This window comes from Pinus tabuliformis, chromosome 2_1 (genome assembly GCF_031772625.1).
Source record: "Pinus tabuliformis cultivar Carrire ecotype Pingquan chromosome 2_1, CPIR1, whole genome shotgun sequence".
Taxonomy (NCBI): Eukaryota; Viridiplantae; Streptophyta; class Pinopsida; order Pinales; family Pinaceae; genus Pinus; species Pinus tabuliformis.
The window spans coordinates 838,616,272-838,629,059 of NC_142299.1; positions in this window are offsets into that span (position 1 = coordinate 838,616,272).

Below are 12,788 nucleotides of genomic sequence, written 5' to 3' on the forward strand. Positions count from 1 at the left end.
CCTCCACATCTAGATTGTACAAGTTTTTCACACGAACCCTGATCTTCTTCACCTATCTTGTGGCTATGTGTCTCAGGAATGCTTTTCCTTTGCCGAAGATCACATCGTAACTACGGTCTTCCAAAACTACAACATGGACAAGATTTTTCTTTAAGCGCAAAACGAACATGACATCCTTGAGCTTGAGGGGGAGCTCGACTCCCTCTGATAGGTGACTGTACCAATCTCGGTCACATTATACCTTCCTCTGTCCCCTATCTCAATGTGCATCTGCAAATATTTCTCCTCCAGGTCACTAAAGAAATGACTATTTCCCGTCATGTGGAGAGATGCAATTGAGTCCAAGTACCACACACTCCCCATCATTATGCTGGCCATGCATGAAATGAGAGTAAAGTCAAGCTTGAACTGTGAATCCAATGATTCAACTGTTGTAATGTCCCTTCCTAAATATTTTTCTAAAGGGAAAAATACCCAATTTTGTAATTTTTGTCATTTTGGGGCCTAAAGCAAATTTTGGAGAGGAAATTAGGAAAGGTTGGTCGAAATATTTTATTTCTTAGTGGAATGTGGGGGACACCTTCCCAAAAAAATACACTCTACGTGATGGAGGAGTTAGAATTTCTTGGGGGAGGTCAAAGTTATTGGAGGGACCCACATGAGGTAAAGGACCAACAAGTATAAATAAGAGGAGATCAACATAATTTGGGGCTTTTGATCATTTGACAAACTTTGTTGTTTCTCAAGTTGTTCAATTGAGTCACAAGTTTTATTGAGCACCAAATTTTCCCATGGAGGAAACTCACCCTTCTCTTCTATGGACTACGAGTGCCACCCTAGGAAGGTATCACATTGTCTTGTGGAGGCAGGGAGAGGCATAGCACAGGTGCCACAAATTTGACCTTTGAGGATAGTGTAGCTATCATTCTGCGTGCCATCCTTCGGGGAGTTGGTGCCGAGAATTAGAAGCCACACCATTTGATGGACACTACTTGCAGAATTTGTTGGAGGAGAAGAGAGAATTGAAAAGCATAAGTGAGCCAATCTCACTAGTAAAAATTTCTCTTGCTGAGCCTACACAGTTATTGCCTAGGCCTATGCAGTAATTGAGAGGGGGTTGTTATGGGTGGTCTTGGTTAGTGGTATTTGGACCTGGGCTGTTGTGTGGGAGTTAGAAGGGAGCACAGGAAAATTTTCCACAATTTTGGAGCGTTGTAAAGACATAAATTCTCGTAGGTCGAAATTTACTGGTAGTGGAGAAGTGATGGGAATTTGGGGTCAATTTTGGAGTGTCAAAACTAGAGAAAACCATTTATGGGTTTTTTCTAGGCTTTTGACAAGGATCTCAGATCTAATTTTTCAAAATTTTCTAGGCAGATTTGAGGGGTCAAATTAGGGTCTCAACACAGCCAGCATTGCAGAATTACTAGGGCCTATGTAAATTTCTGGAAGATAAACTCCTGCAGTAGTTGGCACTTGATATATCGACCACATTAGGCTTGTATCTTGCCTTGTGCAAGCCCATGTGCACTCTTTCTATTTCATATTGTACTCTAGCAGTTATATATAATAAAATTGCCCATTTTGGAGTGTTTGGCAACAATATTTCTGGTTTATTGGCGTTTACTGAAATCTTTTATACTGAATTGTCTTGCATGTTTTTGTTATCATTGTAAATTATTCCATTAAGAATATTACAGTGGTATCAGAGAATGTTCTTGGCTAGATTGGGGAACAGGGGCAGGTAATTCCAACAAGATATCAAGGGTTAGTTTTCCATAGGGGCCATGACAGAGGCAAAGGCAGGGGTTGAGGTAGAGAAGGAGACCCAGATCCCTTTTCAAAGACTAAAGTGGAAAATACTAGAGGTCAGAAGGACAACCAAGAAGACAATGAGAAGCACAGGAAAATGGGCCAAAACCAGGTTTTAGAGGAGCTGCTAAGAACCAATCAACAAATGTTGAGGTAAGGGAAACTCATGTTGGACATGATGTAGCAGGTGATGGGGCTACAGATGAATGGAAGGCCTAGGGGGGGGCATGGTGATGGAGGTTCCATAGCAGGATGGGGAAGCCATACCTATCAACCCCCACATACTCCCCAGCGTGGGTAGGCTGGCCATCCCACTATGCCTCACTTTGTGGATGAGCCTGATCTGGAGAGGGAACCAGACCCAATTGTAGATTTGGTCAACTCAGTTGCATCCAATATTGATGAGTATGAGCAGTTGGATACCTTTATTAAGCGGGTGATGTCTTTTGGGGAGTACATACACCTCAAGGAGAGACGTGATACTACGCATGGGGCACACTACAGAGGGGTACCATCTAACTAGGAGGTGCAAAAGATAGCAAGGAAGATCAAACTCACTAACTTTGATGGGTCACAAAAGAGTTTAGCCAGGGCTTGGATTCAAAATTTAGACACATACTTCCACCTGAACCCCATGTGGGAGACTGATGTTATTCGATTTGATACTTTTGACTTGGAGGGGGATGCCCAAGAGTGGTGGTACCATGGGATAATCACGTTGGGACATATCCAAATCACTTCTTACACATAGTTGACCAGGAGGTTGTTGTATAGATTTGAGAGGAAAGACCCAAAGTTTCATTTCAGGGAGTTAGCCCATCTGAGGCAAACTAGAAGCATAAAGGCTTACATTACAGAGTTTCAGATAATGGCAGTGATGATGAAAGACATCTCGAAGGCCCGACTAATCATGCTATTTGTGGAGGGGCTTGTCAAGCCTGTTGACACCTAATCATCAAGATTGGATGAATAACTAAAATTGATGTAAATAAATAATAGAGAATATGAATAATCACTGGGAGATGAAATGAATAGTCTCTCCCTCATGTATATAATAAAGACCAACCTGAATGAATATCAAATGAATTGATTTAAGGAGTTATCTCCTGATCTGACATGGTATCAGAGACAGCGCCATTTTTGGCTTCCCTCTACTTTGTAACTCCCTATTCTGCCTATGGTATTCTGAATCCTATGCAGACTGGCTAGCCTAGCAGCTCTGATGCTTCCACTCGCTTGAACGCATTATTCTCTATTATTCTCTGCTACGCTGCTCCTGTCACTGCTCCACCTGCTATTCACTATTATTCTTTGCTACGCTGCTCCTGTCACTGCTCCACATTCATATAAAATGCTATTGCATTCAATCTGATCTTACCACCATTGTATTCAATACATTAATAATGCTATTTCGTTCAATATGATCTTACTGCCATTGTATTCAATACATTGATAGCATTATTCTCCAGTCTTACGACCATTGTATTCAATCTCGCAGCCTTGGGTCTACATCCCACGCACCACAAACACAACATTATTGATAACGCTGTATAATACCGCGCTACACTCATGAGACTGAGCATGACACCCACTCTAGCAATTAGACAAGGAACTAGGGAATTCATTGCCGATATTTGGTTCCTTCCTGTGCTCATATAATGTCATCAAATAGATGATAGAGAACACTTAGCTCAAAACTGAGACCTCATTCTGGTGATGGTGCCGCTTGGACATGGTGAATGGTGGAAGCTGTTACAAGTATGGAGAGTCTGGCCACTTTGCTAGAGACTGCACCAATGGTGGCGGTGTTGGTGCTGGTGGCAATGACAGCGGTGGCGGGGGCAACTGTTATCAGTGCGGTGACTTCGGTCATTTTGCTCGAGATTGCCCTAACCGTGAAGGTTAGGCATATTGGAAGCCTACCATTCCTCTCTTCTCATTCTACTTCAGTGTTTTGAATGTTGTGCCTGCTACCACTACTCACGCCTTCCCCAAGATTTTGTGGTTTGTGGATTTTGTTGTTGTAATCCTGCTCTAGTTTTGGATGGTATCACTGTTGTAAGCCTGCTCTGGTTTTTGGATGGTTTTAATACAATGTTGTTTTTTTTTAATATATGCACCTCCATTTCATATATACGTTGTTATAATATATTTTGTCTCCACGCTGTTTTCTGAACGCTCCTCACCATACTCTAGTGTTGAATAGTCTTGAAGAATGCGTTGAACTCCTGGTGCATTGGTCATTTTTGTTGGGTTGGTTGAACGATGGACCGTGTATGCCTATTGTGAAGCTATTGCAACAATTTTGTTGCATCCACTAAAAATCCTTCCAATTTTCACTGCAATTGGTCGATTAACGCTCGAGTTTGAGCCAGGCTAGAGCGATGGGAAAGTGATATTCGTTAAACTGTGGATATGGTGTTGCATTCTGCATTGACTGTATTCAAATATTGTTGTCGTTTGGTATGTCCTTTTTTAATGGTCGAAATCCATTAACAACACATACATTGAAGCGTTCGATGGTCAATGGCATGTATTCTATGGGACAAAATACCACATAATACCTCTGTCTCCATATATCATATATCAGAATCAATTTTTTAGCAGCAGAAGTTTTTTTTTGTCCACAAAAGCACATTTTTTTTGCCAGCAGAAGTTTTTTTACAACACTTAGATTTTACAATGCATTGAATCATATCTTCTTCTGAAGAGGCTGTGTGCCTTTCTCATAAAGAAAAGAATCTTGCCCAAGATTCTTCCAGAGGAAGAGGTGGTCGAAGAGGAAGAGGAAGATATTTCAGAGGCAGGGGGGGCAGACACTCTCAAGGAGAAAAGGCAGATTTGCATTGCATGCGCTGCAAAAGAAATGGATCACATGATGCCTCCACATGTAAGTTACCTTGGGACAAAATTGAGCAGACAAGAAACCAACCCAAAGGTAAAACTAATGACTCAGACAAAGGTAAAGTACATGAATCCGATCATTATGTTGTGTCACAATGTAATATTGGAGTAAATGAAGACTTATTTAATGCTTCACTTGCTTCTTGGAAAAATGATTGGTTGCTTGATTCAGGAGCAACTTGCCACATGACTCATAGAAAATAATTTTTCAAGAATTTACTGACAATGTTGATGGAGCAATATACTTTGTAGACCAATCAAAACTCAAGCCATCAGGGCTTGGCACAATCAGGCTTAAATTTCTTGGTCTTCCAGACTTTCTTCTGCATCATGTTCTATATCTCCCGCAGTTGAAGAGAAACTTGTTATCCTTGGTCCACATCTGCCAGCAAGGTCACTCCATTCATATGTTTGATGGCAAGCTTAAGGTGAGAAAAGCATCTGACCACTCACTTGTCATGAGGAGGATAGAAGAAGAAAGGCTTTTCAAGCTGCAGGGTACCTCTGTTCATGCACACCACTTCTCATACAACTCTCATTATGAAGAAGGTACACTTCCATCAAGTTTATTATGGCATGCTAGATTTGGACATTTGAACTATGACAACCTCCACTTGTTGAAGAAAAATGGTGTTACTAGTTTGCCTACAATTCCTAGGAAACTTAAGCAATGTGATGCTTGCATTCTAAGAAAGCATAGAAAACAGTATTTTCATGATTCAAATTCAAAAGCACATAGAAAACTTGAACTCATGCATTCAGATTTATGTGGTCCAATGCCTGTTCCTTCTGCAAATGGAAATAAATATATGATGACATTTATTAATGACTACTCCAGAATGTGTTGGGTTTATTTATTGAAGAACAAATCTGATGATTTTCAAACATCCAAGAACTTTCATGCATGGATTGAAAATGATGCACAATCTCATATTGGCTCTATTCACACTGATAATGGAAAAGAATACACTTAAAATGAATTTGAAAACTATCTTTGCCAACATGGGATCAAACATCAAACAATTGTGCCTTATAATCCCCAACAGAATGGTGTAGCTGAAATAATGAATAGGACAATCTTAAATATGGTGCGCTCCATGATGTTTTTCAAAAATGTAAAATTGATGTTTTGGGCTGATGCAGCTCTATGTGCTGTATATATAAAGAATAGATGTCCATCTAATGCTATCAGAAACAAGACTCCCTATGAAATGTGGTATGGGCACATTCCTTCGGTAAAGCATCTCAGGGTCTTTGGTTCCACCTCTTATGCCTTGATACCAAAGGTACACATAAACAAACTTTGTGCAAGAAGTCATAAGTGCATCTTCCTGAGGTATTCAAACACCTCCAAAGCATACCGTCTCTATGATGAAGTCAATAAAAATTTTGTTGTATCTAGAGATGTAATCTTTCTTGAAACATCCAAAACTAACAATGTTGTTGAGCGGCAACTTGATCACTTGGATAGATTTGCAAATGCAAAATAATTTCAAGAATTTGATAATCAGATTCTGCATCTTGAAGGGGGGATTCCTATACTAGCTCAACCTATGGAATCTTCTTCTGAAGAACTCTCTCCCCCACATGAAACTCCAACAACGGATGATACTTTAAGTGATGTGATTGATAGAATTGGGAGACTCAATCTTGATTCAGTCCCAACTCAATCAACGGAGCATCCTGGACCATCTGAGAAAGGTTCCCCAAAGTGGCTGACAAAGACACTTGAAAGCGTTCGTCCTGATGAGGTTGGAAAGACAGGAACTAGAAATTCAAACCGGCAAAATGGAGGTGATGTAGATGACTCTGATTCACCTGTTGATATGGATGTTTCTTATAATTGTGAATTGAATTTGTCTACATATTTTGAACCAACTTCCTTCAAAGAAGCTGCTTCTCATGATGAATGGAAAGAAGCGATGCAAAAGGAGTATGATGCCCTGATAAAGAATGGCACTTGGAAGCTAGTTGATCCTCCATTAGGAACCAAACCAATTGGTTGCAAGTGGGTCTACAAGAACAAGTATAAAGCTGATGGCTCACTTGACAAGCTCAAAGCCAGGCTTGTGGAAAAAGGCACAGAAGGAAGGGATCAATTATGAGGAGACTTTTTTCCCCACAACAAAATGGGCTACCATCCGGACACTCTTTGCCCTAGTAGCTTAGAACGGTTGGAAAGTCCATCAAATGGATGTAAAAACTTCTTTCTTGAATGGAGATCTAAAAGAGAATGTTTTTATGTCCTAACCTGAAGGATTTGCTATGAAAGGACATGAACATAAAGTATTCAAACTTTTGAAATACTTGTATGGCCTCAAATAAGCACCGCGAGCCTGGTATGAAAAACTAACTGAGCATCTTCTGAAACTCAATTTCAAACATTATGATCTTGATGATGCAACTTTATTTGTCAAGAAAGTTGGCAAAATAGTTGTATATCTTGTGGTGTATGTAGATGATCTTTTGATGACAGGGAACAATTAAACCTACATTGCATCCATAAAGAAGGAATTTAGGAAAGGTTTTGAAATGACTGATTTGGGCTATGTTCATTACTATCTTGGTATTGAAGTAACTCAACATCCGAAGTCCATATTCCTTTCTCAAAATAAGTACATTGGAGATCTGTTGAATAGGTTTGGCATGACAGAATGCAATCCTCTCACTACTCCAATGGAACAAAACATAAAGCTCACATCCATTGAAGGAAAAGAATTTGTGGATGCAACAAAGTATAGACAGCTTGTAGGAAGTCTCAACTACCTAACTACTACCAGACCAAACATTTCGTTCGCTGTTGGAATCCTCTCCAGGTTTATGCAAAAGCCTTGTGAGGGACATTGGTCTGTTGCAAAAATATTTCTAAGGTGCTTAAGGGAACTCAAGACTTTGGAATCAAGTATACACAGGTGGACGACTTCAGCTTGATTGGATACTTTGATTCAGACTTCAATGGAGACAAAGAAATTGGGGTATCTACTTCAGGTTATACTATGAGTCTTGGATCAGGAGCTGTCTCTTGGAGATCACGTAAACAATCAGTTCTAGAAGATTCCACAACGGAGGCAGAATATGCGGTAGCAGCTGAGGCAACAAAAGAAATTGTGTGGCTCAGGAAAATTCTTGAAGATTTGCAGGTAAAACAAGTACAATCGACTCCACCCATGATTGACAATACCTCGGAAATAAAGTTGGCCAAGAACCCAAAGTTCCACGATCGAACGAAGCACATCAATACTAAATATCATCTGATTTGACATCATGTTGAGGCCAAAACAATCCATCTCCACCATTGTTCCACTAATGAGCAAATTGCAAACATCTTCACCAAATCGCTTGGAAGAGAAAAGCTTGAAAGATTCAGAATGATTCTTGGACTCACCAACATCCCTTCAGATTAAGGGGGGGAATGTTGACACCTAATCATCAAGATTGGGTGAATAACTGAAATTGATGTAAATAAATAATAGAGAATATGAATAGTCACCGGGAGATGAAATGAACAGTCTCTCCCTCATGTATATAATAAAGACCAACCTGAATGAATATCAAATGAATTGATTTGAGGAGTTACCTCCTAGTTTGACAAAGCCACTGCATGGATGGGTGAGGGCCTACAAGTCCATATCACTTATGTATGATATCTCCAGGACCTGGGATATGATTGACGCAGTTCCCAAGACCCGGGCCTTTGCCCCCAATAGAACCATGACCCACAAGGGAACTGAGACACTATACCACCTCTAAGGGGTGGGGGACGTGGTCAGATGGATGAGGAGACCCATAGAGACCTCAAGAGGAGGAAGTTGTGCTTCACATGCCAGGAGCCATGGGTACCTGGGCACACGTGTACCAAGGGAAATGCCCACCACATTGAAGTGTATTTAGATAGTGATCCTATGGTGCAGGTAAATTCTAAGTGCGGACACAAGAAATTCCTCTAGCTCGAGAGAGCAGGTCTAGCCACAAACAAACAATGTATGGAAGATCTCCTTAAGCTAGAATCAAATAAGAGGGCCTACCTCTTAGTATGCTATTCTGCTTGGTGACGATCTTGCTTCCTCGCTCCAACTATCTTTTGTTTCCTTCCTTCGAACACCTAAAACAAGTAAACAACAGTAAACAACAAACGTGATAACATACAAATTGCATTCAGCCTACTTAACAAGTCAAGAAACATTAAGCCATAAATATGTGAGATGAAATTTCATGTAGGAAATTAATCGATAGTTGCATCTATATTAGTTCAGGAAGAGATTACAGCCGATGTCTTGACATTGTTGTTCTCCTCTGACATATCTGGGTTCCCACACACTTCTGCTAGCATCTCATGGATAGCCTCAATAATGGTAGTCTCAAGGCTCTTCCCTTTAGTCTTCACACCAAACGAAACTCACAATTATCCCTTAAACACAAACTTGAAAGCTACAAACTATGATTAACTTGCTGATTACTCCAAAATCAAAACTCCAACCATAACTTAATTAGGACTAAAAGATAGCTTGTGCTTGGGAAAAAGGGAGGTTTATATAGCTTGGATGGAGGGGAGATGGTTCCTCTTCTCATGGGAGAAGGCCTTATCTCTTGGATTACTTCAATCCTAACAGGGGAAAGGAGCCCAAACTGACCTCCTCGACTCCATTTGGCCTAACCATATACCAGACTTCCGTTACAAAGCTTCTAGAGCTGGAAGATTCGGCTCCATATTTAAAAAAAATTCCAAAAGAGGATCGACACGACTGAGAAAGGGCTCAGTTGATCCGATCGGCACTAGTGATAGTTGTAATCCATGCATATCGGTGCGAGGAGGACACGGGTCATTAGCGTTGGTCTTGTAAACTGGGATAAACATAAGATTTTTGGGAAATGATGCAAAAGAAAATTGTTCTGCTCATGAAGAGGGACACAATGGGAGTTTCTTCATGGTAGGAAAGCATGCTGGGTAAATTATAGAGGTCTTCTAGGATCGTAGATGGGGAGTACAGGGACAGTGACAAAATTCTATGTAACAAATGCCCCCTAAAGCGTGAAGGCCGAGCTAAAGTGAGGGGTGAAATTCCTTACAAGTGGAAGAGGGGAACCAAATTCCGTCATCAGAGAACCTGCAAGAAAGCATAGATACATATACATCATTGAAAACTATGAATAATAATACATGAATCATGGTATGGATGCAGCCATTGAGAGAATGATCATGTAAATGGATCCAAGGCATGGGCGCAACCATCCAATAATGAAAAGGATCACATATAACAATTCATGGTATGGTCGCAGCCATCCATCTGAAAGATACATGTATATTGACGTGACCATGTGACATCGCCTCACAACTTGGACGTGTGTAATCTTAGCCCAAGGTCTTATGCTCCAAATGACCTGATTAAAGTAGTACAAATCCTAACATGTGAATGAATGTGTTGAATTTGAACATGCTAAGAAGTCGCTTGATTACTTGTCAATGATGTGAAACGTTAACAAATGCGATAGAAACCACTAATAATGAAAATAATTCTCAAGGTATTGGTAGCACAGTTCATGGAATGTGAATAAAGGAACTGATGTCGAACACCTGTGAAATCACCCGATCGAAAGCCAATGATGTGAACTTGTCATCGAGGGCGAAGAACTTTCCATTAGGGCATGCAAGCTCTAAGGTACTGGAAGGGAGTCTCTCGGCCAGCTTCCTGGATAATGAGCTGAAATAGATAGTGAGCAACCATGTTGAAGGAGGGCCATGATGTATCCCACACCATGGACATGAGACAAAGGGATGCAAATGATTTCAGATGATACAGAGAATCAAGAGTAAGTGTAACTGCAGAGGGACTGACTCTTGAACATATCAGTGACATGATTCCGGAGTTTGGCAGATTTTGGATCCACAGGATTGGTGGTCATGATGACGTGGAAGAGATCAAATGGAAGGCAAAAATGAACGGCCCAACCCAGGAAGGTCAATGATGAAAGGAGGATATCCCAATCCAACACGAAACATAAAGTGTCATGTTCAAGAGTGAGCTACCAACACAACTGATGAAATTTCCAAATTTTCCCCCACCATTTCTGGTAGGTACTCCGATTACTTTTGGTCACAAGCTTGAAGGGGATATCATATGCTTGCACTGTAAGTTCATCCTTTGGACGAATCTGACCTAGTAAGTTTAATGAGCCCTAGGAAGGAGAAGCTCATGTTTGTCATGGAGACGAATCCAATGTCGTTTAATGTTTTAACGAGTCTGACAAAGGTGTATCTTGGTATCTTTTTCATACTTAGAGAGTTTAAAAAAGACATGGAAAAGAAAATTCCACATGGTCCCTTTTCATACATTTGTGTCTCTCAAACCTGAAAAGGTACAAAACGATACTTGAGAGAACCGCCTAACCATTTCAGTCAAGGAGTACCTTTTTCATAAATAGTGCATCCCAGCCTGAAAAGGGGGTAAACATATATTGGGCGCATCAAAATTCGCAACCTTTAACGAGTTCAAAATGACAAGAGCTCGACAATATTTTCGTGTTTAAAGAGTCGGAAAAGAGCTTGAAAGCATACCCCCCATTTTCTTTAACGAGTCAAAGAGGGAAAAAATACTTGGCAATCTTTTCATCTTTTATGAGTCAAAAAATAGCTTAAAGGTGACTCATCCTAGAGGAATGAGTGGTATAAAGGGTGGCAACTGGTTTAGGCAATGGAGGAACTACTCAAGACATGTAATGGTCAAGAGGCTAGCTAATAAAACCACTCATCACTGCAGTCCCTTAGGAAAGGAAAAAAATAACCAAGTGAAAGCATATGATCGACCAAAGAGATGGTGGCGATGGAATGAAACAATCAAGGCTCATCAAGCAGAAATTAGCTGATAAAAATGACGATCACGAGATGTAAATTGGGAATGGGTTCATTTTTACACAAGCTTGAACCATGGAGAACTCAGCTTGGATTTGGTTTCATGTTTACACAAGATTGAACCATGGAGAACTCTGCTTGGATTTGGTTTCATGTTTACACAAGCTTGAAATGAAAAACTATGCTTACTATAAGTTTGCATGCCCCCAACATAATGACTCAATGCGAGGTACATTCCCCCCAAGATTCATTTCATTCAACTAGGTGGATGGAATGAAGGTTCACTTTCGAGATCTTGGAAAGACTCGACTGGGATTTTACGAGATCTAATCAAAGAATCGATTTGGAAAAGGGAGTTGCTTCATTTTTTTAATGAGGTTGACATAGCTATCCTCGAGACCCTTGTTTCATTTTTTAACGAGCTTGAAACAAGACAAAGAACTATGCTCACACCCTTTGTTTCATTTTTTAATGAGGTTGACACAAGACGAGGAACTATCCTCATGACCCTCGTTTCATTTTTTAACGAGCTTGACACAAGACAAGGAACTATGCTCACACATTTTTTCATGAATCATACAAGAACATAGCTCCCAAGAGGTCTTCACTAGAGGGAAGAACCACGCTCCGAGAGGAATACATGTCATTTGGTACCAAAGACAAATCGTGTTCCAATTCCCCCAGTACATAATGTACAATACCATCTGTGTGATCATCAGCAGATGCGAAGACAGAACGGGTAGCCACATAATTAACTTGTGGCGGGGAAGGTACTACTTGTAAACAAGAGCTAATAGGGGAAGATGGTTGCAAAGGAGGCGGCTGGTGACCAATGAACAACAGTTGATCAATAGCCACAATTCTCCCTTCGTGCAGAAAACAAACCACATGGAAAAGTGAAGAAACAAGAGCTCCCATGACATAAACATAGTTGCATCCAAGGAGAAGATTGAAATCTAACAGACCTTGGACTACCATCACGTCTATATAGACGGTCTTTCCTCCCAAAGTAATAGGGAACTTCGGAAGGACCCCTAAGGGTTGACTGGTTCCTCTGTTGAAAGCCAAAAAATTCTAAGTGACATGCACAAGATATGGGGAACCCAAAGCTTTCCAAGTAGCTAAAGACATGATGCTAACAGATGCGCATTCATCTAATATAGTGCCATGTACTACCATATTATAGGCTTGTATTGTGATATGGAAAGGCGCATAAGATGGGAGG